The sequence below is a fragment of the Dipodomys spectabilis genome, unplaced genomic scaffold (assembly GCF_019054845.1).
Source record: "Dipodomys spectabilis isolate Male_0828 unplaced genomic scaffold, ASM1905484v1 ptg000365l, whole genome shotgun sequence".
NCBI classification, from domain to species: domain Eukaryota; kingdom Metazoa; phylum Chordata; class Mammalia; order Rodentia; family Heteromyidae; genus Dipodomys; species Dipodomys spectabilis.
The window spans coordinates 6980673-6993000 of record NW_024871042.1 but is presented as its reverse complement, the minus strand read 5'-3'; the positions used below and the strand labels follow the sequence as shown (position 1 = coordinate 6993000).

Here is a 12328-nt window from a genome sequence, read left to right as displayed (position 1 = left end):
AAAGTAAATTAGGTTATTTTCCAGAGTAGCTAGAACACAGGATTTTAAAGGTACTCACCACAAAAAAAAATCATGCTTAGGAGAACAGCATATTAATTACCTGGGTTTGAGCATTACCATGTGCATGCTTATATCAAAACATTACATTGTATCCTGCAAATAAGTACAATCATTATGTCAATAAATTATCTTCAGAAAGTCTTTTGAAGGAAATTTCTACTTCTGTTGGAAACAACTCTCCCTCGTGTCCCACTCTCCTCTTCTGATGATTATTTTTACTAAGAGGGAAGATTCAGGAGACTTTGTAGTGGAATTAGTTATTCTCATTCTAGTATAGAAGAGGGCCAGTAGAACTATGCCATCTTGTAATGGAAATGAAAGACCATCTGACTGTGTTCTGGCTATTGTAATCCTAACTCTTCTCTATAAAAATCCTTAAATTAGTTGGGTGCCAGTGGCTCACATCTGAAATCCTAACTATCAGGAAGGTTGACAGGATTTGAGTATCACAGTTTGAAACCAGCCTAGGCAGGAATATTTGTGAGATCCTTCTCCATAGAACAAGCAAGAGCTGGAAATGAACTGTGACTAAAGTGGTAGTGTGCTAGCCCTGTGCAGAATAGCTCAAGGACAGCCTCCAGGCCCTGAGTTCAAACCCTAGGACTGGCGCGCGCACACACACACACACACACACACAAAATAAATCTTTATTCTAAGGAAACTGAAGCAAACTTACAGCAAAGAGAAGAAGATAATTAATAAGTAATAAACACCAAAGAGAAGATAATTTGTGGTAAATATGCAATAAATTATGATTCACTACAGTGTTTTTTTAGCTGTGCACTGCAAATGAGACAGAAGAGGGAACTATGCAGATTGTACAAATGGCTGTTGGTGAAAACTACAGAGACCAAACTTCAAGCTACATTCTGCTTGTATTTCCCTCCTTGTCTTCCTCCCTCCCTTCTTCCCTCCTTCTCCTCTTCCTCTTCCTCTTCCTCTTCCTCCTCCTCCTCTTCCCCCCTCCCTCCCTCCCTCCCTCCCTCTCTCTCTCTCTCTCTCTCTCTCTCTTCTTTCTTAGGGGAAAGTGTGAGCTCCATCTCCGACTACCACCAATTATACAGTGGAGTTTTCCATATTTGGAGAAATTACAAGGGTTAGAACATCTGGAGTACACTCGGTGAGCCTCACCATAAGGAAACAACCTCCATGATCATGGTATCTTTCCTGCCAGGTCAGTATTCTGTGTATTCATAAGCAAACTTTAAGTTGGCCAAAAAGTTTTTTAGGGATCTGAAGGTGTGGCTCAAGTTGTAGCAAGTCTGCCTAGCAAGGGTATGTGGCCCTGAGTTAAATCCCCAATAGCACACACTTTTTTTAAAATTCCCCATTGTTTGTTTAAAAGAAGTGTGTTCCCTGCCATGTAAAGACAAAGAGCGTGTTGAAGTGAAGATTATGTTCTTAGCTGTCTGGGAGTAGTGGGTTGCAGTGATCAAGTGTGCAGGTTTACATTTTTCAGTCTCTGGATCCTTGCCCAGAAGCCTTCTGGACAGCTGAGGGCTGAAGACTGATGTGAGTTCATCTTCACTTTCTCTCTTTATCATTAGCTTCTGCCAGTTCAAACAGTGACCAGAGCAGCTCTGGCCAAACACAGATGGGGGAGTGAGAGAAGATCTTCCCCAGGCTGACTTCCCAACTATTTATTGATACCAGGGACTTGAAAAGCAACCTGATCTTTGTGGCATTCTCAACACTGATATTTTCAAGATGACAGTCTGGGCAGTTTTTGCTACTTTCTGAGACTTCAGTTTCTCTATCTGTAAAGTAAAAACAGTAGAGCTGTCTGAAATAGTCATGGAAACCAAATGAGCTTATATGTCTAATATATATTATATGTATTATATTACATATATTGTATATTAGATATAATTTTTAAATATTGTAGCTCAGTGTTTGATACATAGAAAGCAATAAAATTGGTAGTGATGGTAATTAGGGTGAGAATGATGATAATGGTGATAGTGGTGATGGTGCTGGTGATAATAGTGGTGATGGTGATTATGATGGTAGAGTGGTGGTCGTGATGAATGTTAAGGCAGGGTATCTTTCAATGTCTGGTACTGTGTGTCCTAATCTTACAAATCAAAGCTGTCTTCAACTCCCAAAGCTATTCTATTTGGAAGAAGGAGGGTAGAAAGGAGACATATAGTTTGTAACAAGAAGGCAGTTTTGAGGAGAACTTCTGAAGCTTCCTGGAGGAGTTTTTTATGTTAGGAATATCCATGATAAAGTAGAAAAAGAAAAGGGCACTAACCAGACATTGCAGACCTCACCACACTGAAATATGACTTTCTCATTTCTTGTCATTTTCATTTCACTCGGTAGACTGTCTAAATCCCCAGGGAATGTATTTGTATATATACCCACACATATACATACATATATACTCATATACATCTATGTATGTATATATAAACACATATATACTTTATATATCAGTGAGAGGGGTGACACTGTGCAGCGTACCTAAAATGCACTATGTGATTTTTTTGTTTCTTTTGTATGTTCTTTCCCCACAGTATAACCCCTGTTTTCACTGTACTTGAAGTTAGTGCTCTGCATCTTGTATTTACATTTTTCTAATTTGGGGAGGGGAAGGGAAAAAAACAAAATGCTGAAACAAGGATACAGGTTGACCCATTTTAACAATTAGATGTACAAGACACTATGTTGAAAACAAACTTTACAACTTGTGAGGGAGAGGGGAGTTAGGGTGATGGGGAAGGAAGAAATGGTAGGAGAAAAACAGAGGAGGTGACAATGCTCGATAGGAAATGTACTCATTACTTTACTCATGTAATTGTAACCCCACTGTACACTAATTTTATAATACAAAACATAAAAAAGGAAATGTACTCATTATCTGACTCATGTAACTGTAATCTCTCTGTACATCACCTTTACAATAAAATTTTAAAAAATCTTTTAAAAAAATATGGAAGAGTTTGAAGCAATTCAGTTAATGACAATATGCAATGCTATTGTAAGAAAATCTTTAGATATTCTAAGAACCTTTTAAAGAAAAGAGAGCTACAGTTGCTCACACAGTTGTTAAAATCAGCCTTGTAGCATGCCTGGTTTGGTTTTAGAAAAGCATAGTTGACTTTTTTCAAGTCTCTTGACTGAATTCCCTATGACAGCAACACAAATATCCTAAGCCCAGCATTTCTCAGAGACACATGTTTTCCTGGTGTTGTTGCTACTGGCTCCCTTCTGCTGAACTTCCACACAACACAGGAAGGTCAGGGGTGGTGTAGGTCAAGATTTATAAGTAAAAGAGGTTATTCCTAAGGTGTCCATTTCAATGTTGTCAGAAGCTGAGTTTCAGCTACCAAATGATTGAATTGTAGTTTATTTTAAAAAAAAAAAAAAAAGTCAAGCTAGGCATTGGTGGCTCACATTTGTAGTCTTAGCTACTCAGGAGGCTGAGATCTAAGGATCCTGGTTTGAAGCCAGCCTGCCCAGGAAAGTCCATTATCTTTTTTCTCTAACCACCCAAAAAAGCCAGAAGTAGAGCTGTGGTTCAAGTGGTAGAGTACTAGGCCCTAAATTCAAGTCCCAGAACACACACACACACACACACACACACACACACACACACAGAGCCAGATCAACTTAAATCTAACACTATTTTCAATCATGAAGGAATACTGTGTGGAGCAAACACTTTCCATCATTAAGAAACAGAATGGAAAATTAGATAACCCAACATAAAATTTAGGAGGTCATATAATTTCTAGTCAGGCAGACTGTCTTGCTTGCATGGTGTGCATCGTGACATCCCTGTCTAGCGTTGTCACAATGTGTTAGGGATCCCCAGTCACTCCCTGTCCCTGTTCACACATATGATGTGGCCTCAGAAGGAATTTTTACACAGTTAGTTGTCTTGGAAACAATAATTAGACACTTTATTTTGCCCAAACACTTCTTAGAAACCCACTTTGATGGAAGAGACATTGAACCCTGAGTTTTAAAGAATAAAATAGAATTCTGTCCAAGGAATTATCCCTGCAGGGTTTGTCACTGTCCTGAGCAAAGACTTTGCTTTGAAAAATGTATGGCTCCATTCTTGGTGATTTCTATATAAGAAACCTTCAAATATTTTAAAACTTCTCCTAAACCATCTTCCACAATAGGCTTCGGATTTATTTATAAAAGAGGTCTCTCTGAGATTATGTCAAAATAAAGGGGATAAATTAATTATAAAACAATGTCTTCCGTGGAATATTCTTATAAAAAGAGAAAGAAAAGTTTTTGAACTTGATGGAAAATTAGAGCACATTTAAAAATGTATTTCAAACATTAAATAATCACAAAATAATGAAAGAAGCTTGAAAACTAAGCGAAAATCATCCGATGGTCTGTATATTATTATCCTACACTCCCAGGAGTCACAATGTTTTATGGGTCACTGGGGTCCTGAACCCAAAACAAACATGAAGGCAGTAAATTATCCCAGCAGTCCTCGATGTCTTTATCAGATTTGCCAAATGTCAAGGAGGAGAAACACAATCCCTTGAAAATTGAGGGGATCAGTTCTTCAAGTGTGTCAACTTTCTATTCAAACATTTTCTGTTAATAACTCAACCTGCTCCTTCTTATATAGCTAACAATCTTAGGGGAGCTGGGTGCATTCACAAGCACTTGAGAGAAAAGCTGGTCAGGAAGACATTGTCTTAGGAGATATTGGCCTGCAGCCAATGGTACATAGGAAATGGCCTTTGAGGTTCCTTTCTTTTCATTTCTTTTTTTAAATATATTTTTGAAAACTGTTACATAAAAGCATAAGAATTGGGACATATTAATGGGATACCATGTTCTATTTTAACAAATGTATATATTATGTAATGTTTAAATCAGGTTAGACATATTTATGTCTTTAAATGTTTATCATTTTTACGATGAAAAAAATAATTTTAAACCTACTAGCTTTTTGAAATACATGAGAGATCAAGGCTAGTGTTCTACCACAGTTCCACTTCTGGCTTGTTGGTGATTCATTGGAGAGAACAGTCTCACAGACTTTCTTGTTTGAGCTGGCTTTGAACCGTGATCCTCAGATCTCAGCTTTCTGAGTAGCAAAGTATTACTGGTGTGAGCCACCACTGCCCAGCTTCATATTTTTGCCAAGCAAAGTAATATAAAGTAATGAAATTCTACTTTGATGACTGTTCTTATTTTCTTTGATGCACTTTGGTAATGGCTCACTGTCTTCTTAACAACACTCCTGCTTTTATATGGACTGTCATTTCCCTGTCACTATTTACAATTGTACTAGTCTGGCCATTGCCATTGCTGGAATAACCCCAGATTGGAGGTAGACTAATTGGAGGGTACCCTTAATACCCTGACTGATACATAGCAAGGGTTGAATGCATGGATAATAAATAAAATCTAGTGCAAGTTCTAGGAGTCAGCTATGAGCTGGATTTAAGCTATTCCTGGGACAAATGAGACCTTGAACCAGGATCACTGCTCATATTGGTCACACAGAGAATCCTAGAAATACAGAAGTAGGAGTCAGAGGTATGGGAAACATGTCTCTTAGTGACAGCCAAGTTTGGTCTCCAGTGTGGGTTCAGACTTCGTAGCCTAATCCTGGTGTCATGTACTACTTCACATGATAGGGGTATGCCATGTTCTCCACAACTGTTTGATGGCTACTGGAGCTAATTTTGTTCTTCTGTTTTCCAGGTTGATTCCATTTAGGGCCACTACAACGTGTAACTTTTTAAGCTCTTTAAGAAAGGCCCACCCCACCTGCTTTCTGGAATGCATTTAGTTGACAGTCACAGAGAGCCAGTAAGTAAGTCTCTGTGTTCTCATGAGAACCTGCAATTTTATTAAATCTGTATGACTTAGAACTCCTGGGTACAAGAGAACCCGGATTCAAATTGATTTCAATGGGAATAAGAAGGAATCATTGAGCTCATGGGAAAGTTCCACAGCAGAAAGACTATTAGACATGTTTGTAGCTCAGGTCCCCAAAGATATTCTTCTCTGCTTCCATTCCTGCCAGCTTCATTGCCAAGAAACCCCAAACCACATTCATACAACCTAACAGTCCCAGAGAAAAGAGAAAAAATATTTAATCAAAGATTCTCCTTTTCCAGATCTACATTCAATCACTGAGGCCAAAAGAAAGTGTAAGTTCCTGGCTTCTATGGCTTTTCCTCCCCTGGATACAGATGCGGGAAAGGGATGGGGGGGTTGGATTAGGGAGATGTTCCTGAACAAAGGTGAGATGTTGTCAGAATAAAGTTAAATAATACTGACCGGACAGAAACAACCTGTACTACTCATTGAGGTTGCCACACAAATTCTTGCATCTTTTGAAGAGAACTTTACCCAAAATTTTGGACTCGTGTTTATAGCCTTTCCTTTAGTTTAGGGGCTACTAGAAGTGGATTCCAGGTGGGAATATGAGTTATAGTTTATCTAGGATGAAGTAGTTATCACAGGAAACCCTGTAGGAAAAATAGGAAGGGAGAAGGGAAGGGGAAGAAATCAATACAGAGTAAGTTATGGGCAGTTAGCTGCAGTGGACAATGAGTAAGAGGCTCAATCCCATTGGATGTTTGAACTATAAAACATTCCTTAGATTGTCCCATACAGGAACAAGGAAGCTGGGGTGTGGTATTTGGTGTTCGCATTAGGTTTCTATTGCTGTTAGAATAAAACTAAAAAAATCACAACCTAAAACAATACCAGCTGGGTGCTTATCACCCCGTAGCTCCGTCTGTAATCTCAGCTATTCAGAGGCTGAGATCTGAGGATCTTAATTGGAAGGCAGCCCAGGCAGGAAAATTCATGAGATTCTTATCTCATTAACAAATAAATAAATGTCAGAAGTGGAGCTGTGGAGCACTAGCCTTGATCAAAACTGTACAGGGACAGCACACAAGCCCTGAGATCAAGCCCCAGAACCTGAAGGGGGAAAAAAAATCAATGCATTTTCTGAAATTCTGAAGATCAAGAATATGAAAAGATTCTTCCTTAGCTAAAAGTACCTACAAGACTATGTTTCTTTTGGATGCTCGCTTTCTAGCAACTAGTAGTCTCCTGGCCAGACTAGCCCCAGAGGCTGTTGGGACTTCTGCCTAACAACCAGATGTGTGAATACAGATGAACTCTCAATAGTGGGAGTGTTTTTTTTTCTTTTTCCTTTTCCCAGAAGCTGCATATTCTTCAGTACTAATAAAAAGAAATTTTAGTCTTGAGCACAGAAAACGTAAGCTCAAATTGTACATTTGCATGTCTCCTGCTTGTCGCTGTAGCTTGTCAAAAGGCTGAGATCTCAAGATCACAGTTGAAACCCAGACCAAGGAGATAAATCTGAGAAACTATTATCTGTAATTATCCAGCAAAAAAGCCACATGTAAAGGTGTAACTGAAGTGGTAGAGCACTAGTCTTGAGGGAAAAAACAAGTAAGAGCCTAAGGTTCTGAGTTCAAGTCCCAGTGAAGCACAAAAAAAGTAAATTAAAATATTTAAATGTGCATTTAGACCAGGTGCTAGTGATTTATGTCTGAAATCCTAGCTACTGGCAAACAGATTTGAGGATAGTGGTTCAAAGCTAAACTGGACAGACAAGTCTGTGAGACTCTTATTTCCAGTTAACCACCAAAAAGCCAAAAATGGAGCTTGGTTGAAGTGATAAAGTTCTATCATTAAGCAAAAAAAAAAAAAAACTCAAGGACAGTGCTCAGGCCCTGAGTTCAAGCCCCCAAATTGGCACACACACACACACACACACACACACACACACACACACACACACACAATGCATTTCCTCTTAAACATCATTGTTTTCAAGCTGCCAAAAGCATTTCTCAAATATTGTAGAGACCGCTAATCACCTGTTCAAGTTCACTATAATATTTCATTGTTTCATTATAACATTGTTTCTGCGCTGTAGATTCTGACTTATAAAGATTTTCTTAAACTTTATTACTTAGTAGTTGTTCAATGAAGCTACAATTCCACAAGTCAGGTTATGAGTACAATGCATCTTGATCAATGTGACCCCTTTCATCATTCTCCTCCATTTTTGTCTTTCCCAATCCTATCCTAAAATTGCATAGTTCAATTTTCACATAATGTACATTGACTACATTTGCTTGCAAATGTCAAGTTTTAAGACAAGACATACCCTGCTCTTGAAATACCTACTTCATGACATACTCTGTCATAGACAAATACAGTAAATGCTTGTTGGTACATAAACAAAACACTGTAAGTGTAGGTCCAAGCTCATGCATAGATCAGGGTTTGACAAAGAATTTTTATGCCTTGTGTATTGCTTCCCAGAGCCATTCTCCATTCTGTTGTTGTTCTTTCACTGATGTAGAAACCGAGGCCCTTGCTAAGATAGCAAGGTTTGCAATACCCATGTAACTCTTGAATACAAGTCTTTGAGAATTGCATTAGATTTCCCCTATACTTTCACTTGAAAGCCCGGAAGCACTTTTCTCCAAGTCAATGAAAGTAGAGATGGTGAGTGTCTCCACACACCATAACACCTGACACCTGGCCTTTATTCAATATCACATAGAAACATGTGAAATTTTTCACTCAACCAGTTCATGCACATAATCAACACAGCAGCACGAATAGGAGGAATTTAAGGATGCAAGCCTGCTCTAATAGAAAAAAAAGATGTCATCTAGTTTTGCCTTATTGTAAAAATGAAGTTTTTTTTCAACAACTTCTTGAAATCTCTGAGAACCTATAAAACTAAGCGTGTCCGGAGCCTACAACTTCCACCAGAAGTAACTATCAATCTGAGATTCACCTGTTCTGGACCTAAAGGTAGGGTTCCACAGATTGTAGCATCCAGTTATCTTGCTATGGCGTAACTTAATATAGTGGCACATGGGGTCATCCAGTTCTCAAGAGAAAAAAGAGGCTAGATCAGGCCAAACTATATCTCTCTTTCCCTCAAAAGACACCGTGATGAGGGGTCAACAGTCTTATAGATTTGTGACCATGGTTCCCCAGCGTGGCTTTACACATGATCAAAGGATACTGCAAAAAAGAAGAAAGAATCCATGAGCTGGCAGCACCCTCAGCCTCCTCTGATGGCCTTCCTGCCCACTCTATGCCTGACTCTATTTCCTCCATGCTTTCTGGGTAGCCTTTCAGACATTCTTTTTCCTCTACTCCTCAATAACTCCAAAGTGTGCCTCTCTTGAACTAAAACATTCCAGTTTTGATTAAACTATCTCTAGAAACAGTTATAAAATGAAATCCACATCTATTTTAACCTATCTCACTCTTCATTTTTCTTCTATCTCTTCAAGAGCTCTTCTACAAATTTCCTGCTGCTACAAATGTGACTATTTTTTGGTGACTCCTGAAAAGCAATGCACTTGCCTCTCACTCATCTTGTCCTTCTGTTTCTTAATCAGCATGCAGAGCATACATTATGTTCAACTTGACACTCATGTACTTCCTTATTCAACAAACTGATAATCAATCAGGGCACTGTGCACTGTGTTATCCTGTTTCACAGGGGAAATAGATGTGATGAGAAAGCACATTGCCCACCTTCACAGCTCTCAAACCTGTGTCACACATGCATTTGGCCTTGTTCTAGCCCTTCCCAAAGCAACATAAAATATACTCCAGCTCTTCTTTTCTCTTTACTTTCTCTTCCTTTCACAATGGTTGTACCCATACAGGCATGTAAGTAAATGAACACAAGTTCCATTAGGGCAGGAGTTTTGCTAGTTATTCCCTAGGTCAGTGCCTAGGTCATAATAAGGAATAATTGATAAATGCTTAGGCATAGTTTACTTACTGAGTTAAGAAACTATGCCCATAGTAATCAAAACAGCTTGGTACTGGCACAAGAACAGACCCAGAAATGAACCCATAGACCTATAGCCATCTAATCTTTGATAAGGGAGCTAAAAAAATAGAATGGAAGAAAGACAGCCTCTTCAGTAAACGGTGCTGGAAAAAATTGGTTAATCACTTGTAGAAAACTAAAGCTAGATACTTATATATCACCCTGCACCAGAATCAACTCCAAGTGGATCAAAGACCATGGAGTCAAAGCAGACAAACTGAAAACATTACAGGATGAAATAGGAGAAATCCTAGGTCTCCTTGACTCAGGCCAAAATTTTCTTAATAGAGACCCAGAAACACAACAAATCAAATAAAGGTTGGACAAATGGGATTGCATGAAACTGCAGAACTTTTGCATGGCAAAGAAAATACCTAGTAAAATCAATAGAAAACCCGTGGACTAGGAGAAGATCTTCACTAGCTATATAACAGACAAGGGCCTCATAGCTAAAATATGCTTGGAACTGAAAAAAATTAAATCCTCCAAAAACACATCCTCAAAGAAAAACCATCCCATTAATAATTGGGCTAAAGACTTAAAGAGAGACTTCTCTGAAGAAGAAGAAATAGGAATGGCCAATAGCCACATGAAGAAATGCTCAGCTTCTCTGGCCATAAAAGAAATGCAAATCAAAACAACATTGAGATTCTACCTCAACCCAATTAGAATGGCTATAATCAAAAAATCTAATAACAACAGATGATGGAGGGGATGTGACCAAAGGGGAATTCTACTGCACTGTTAGTGGGAGTGTAAACTTGTTCAACCACTCTGGAACACAGTATGGAGGTTCCTCAAAAGACTCCACATAGAGCTACCCTATGACACAGCAATCCCACTTTTGGGCATTTACCCAAATGATCACAAACAAGGCCATACTAAAGCTGCCAGCACAACTATGTTTATCGCAGCATTATTCACCAAAGCTAAGATATGGAACCAACCCAGATACCCCTCAGTAGATGAATGGATCAAGAAAATGTGATATATATATATATATATATATATATATAATATATATAATATATATAATGGAATTCTATGCCTCCATCAGAAATAATGACACTACCCCATTTGTTAGGAAATGGAAAGACTTAGAAAAATAATAATATTAAATGAAGTAAGCAAGAGCCAAAGAAATATAGGTCCCATGGTTTCCCTTATTTGCAATAATTAGTATATGTCTAGGATAATCTTAGCAGATGAGCAGAAAAGCTCAAAAGCTATGTATATATGACCATATAAGATGATGCTAAGTGAAATGAACCCCAATCTATGGACACAAGATTCTTTGTTATTGATGTTTTTATGTAATATGTGAATTTTTTCTTAGTTTCTTTTGTATGTTCTTCTTCCTATGGTAGCCACTGTATTTGGTTTTGGTATCTTGCATCTGATATATACATCTATCTAATTTGGGGAGGGGAAGGGGAATAACAAAATGCTGAAACAAGGACACAGGATGATATTCACAATACACTTTGTTGAAAATGAACCTTACAACTTTGAGGTGGGGGAAGTGGGGGAGGTAGGAGAGGGAAGGGATAATAGGAGAAAAACAAAGGAGCAGATAACAATGTCTTACTAATACAAGTGTAATCTCTCTGTACAGCATCTTTACAAGAAAATAAATTTTTAAAAAATCTCATTGGCTTAAGATAATAATGGTTGATGATTGCTCATGTGTCTTCAGATTAGTCAGTGAGGAGGAAGTCCAATTGGCTGCAGCAATTGAACTCAGATAAAAATGGCCAAGTCTTGTCTCTGTGGTTGGGGCCTGGATCTCTCCAACCTGAGCTCCTTCTGGGTCCCAGCCTCAGAAGACAGTGGCCACTCAGGAGAAATTCTTTTCATGGTGATTGCAACAGTACCAGAATACTGGTGAAACCCTACATGGCTTCAAAAGATCTTGGGTCAGACATTGTTCTTCTGCCCTCATATAATTCTGTCCAAAGTCAAACAACTGGTTAAGCCCAAAGTCAAAAGGCAGAGGCATTCATCCCTCCCATGTCAGGGTCATTGAGACCTTAGGGATGGATGAGGGATGAGAAGTTAGTTGGACCATCGAAGCAATCCATGGCTAGGTTCAGAGAGGAAATCGTGCCAGGTTCCATTCAGAAGCTTGCAAGTGTAAGAACCAGAGAGCCATTTAAAGAGGCAAGCTCACATCAGGTTAGGCAGAGAATAGAGCTAAACGAAATGAGGTGAGGGCAGTGGCTGGGAGACAAAGGAAAGAGCTTAAAACCAATGGAAATAGAATAAAGGGGTGAAAGCAAGTAGAAAATCCAATCTAGCTACAGGGGAAAAGTAGGATGGAGAAATCAAGGTAAGTCTGAGGCATTGAGGCATGGTGCAAAGAAGAGGGAAATAGCCCATCTTCTGATCTGTTTTGGACCAATCTGGCTCCAAAAG

At 38.7% G+C, this 12328-nt stretch overlaps 1 non-coding gene across 1 annotated transcript; it reads right to left on the bottom strand.

The window, feature by feature from the left end:
• Positions 1-1078: 1078 nt before the first annotated feature.
• On the bottom strand, positions 1079-1242 carry LOC122096164. The gene has a single exon (XR_006145259.1). It is a non-coding gene; the product is annotated as a U1 spliceosomal RNA (small nuclear RNA).
• Between the last annotated feature and the right edge of the window lie 11086 nt (positions 1243-12328).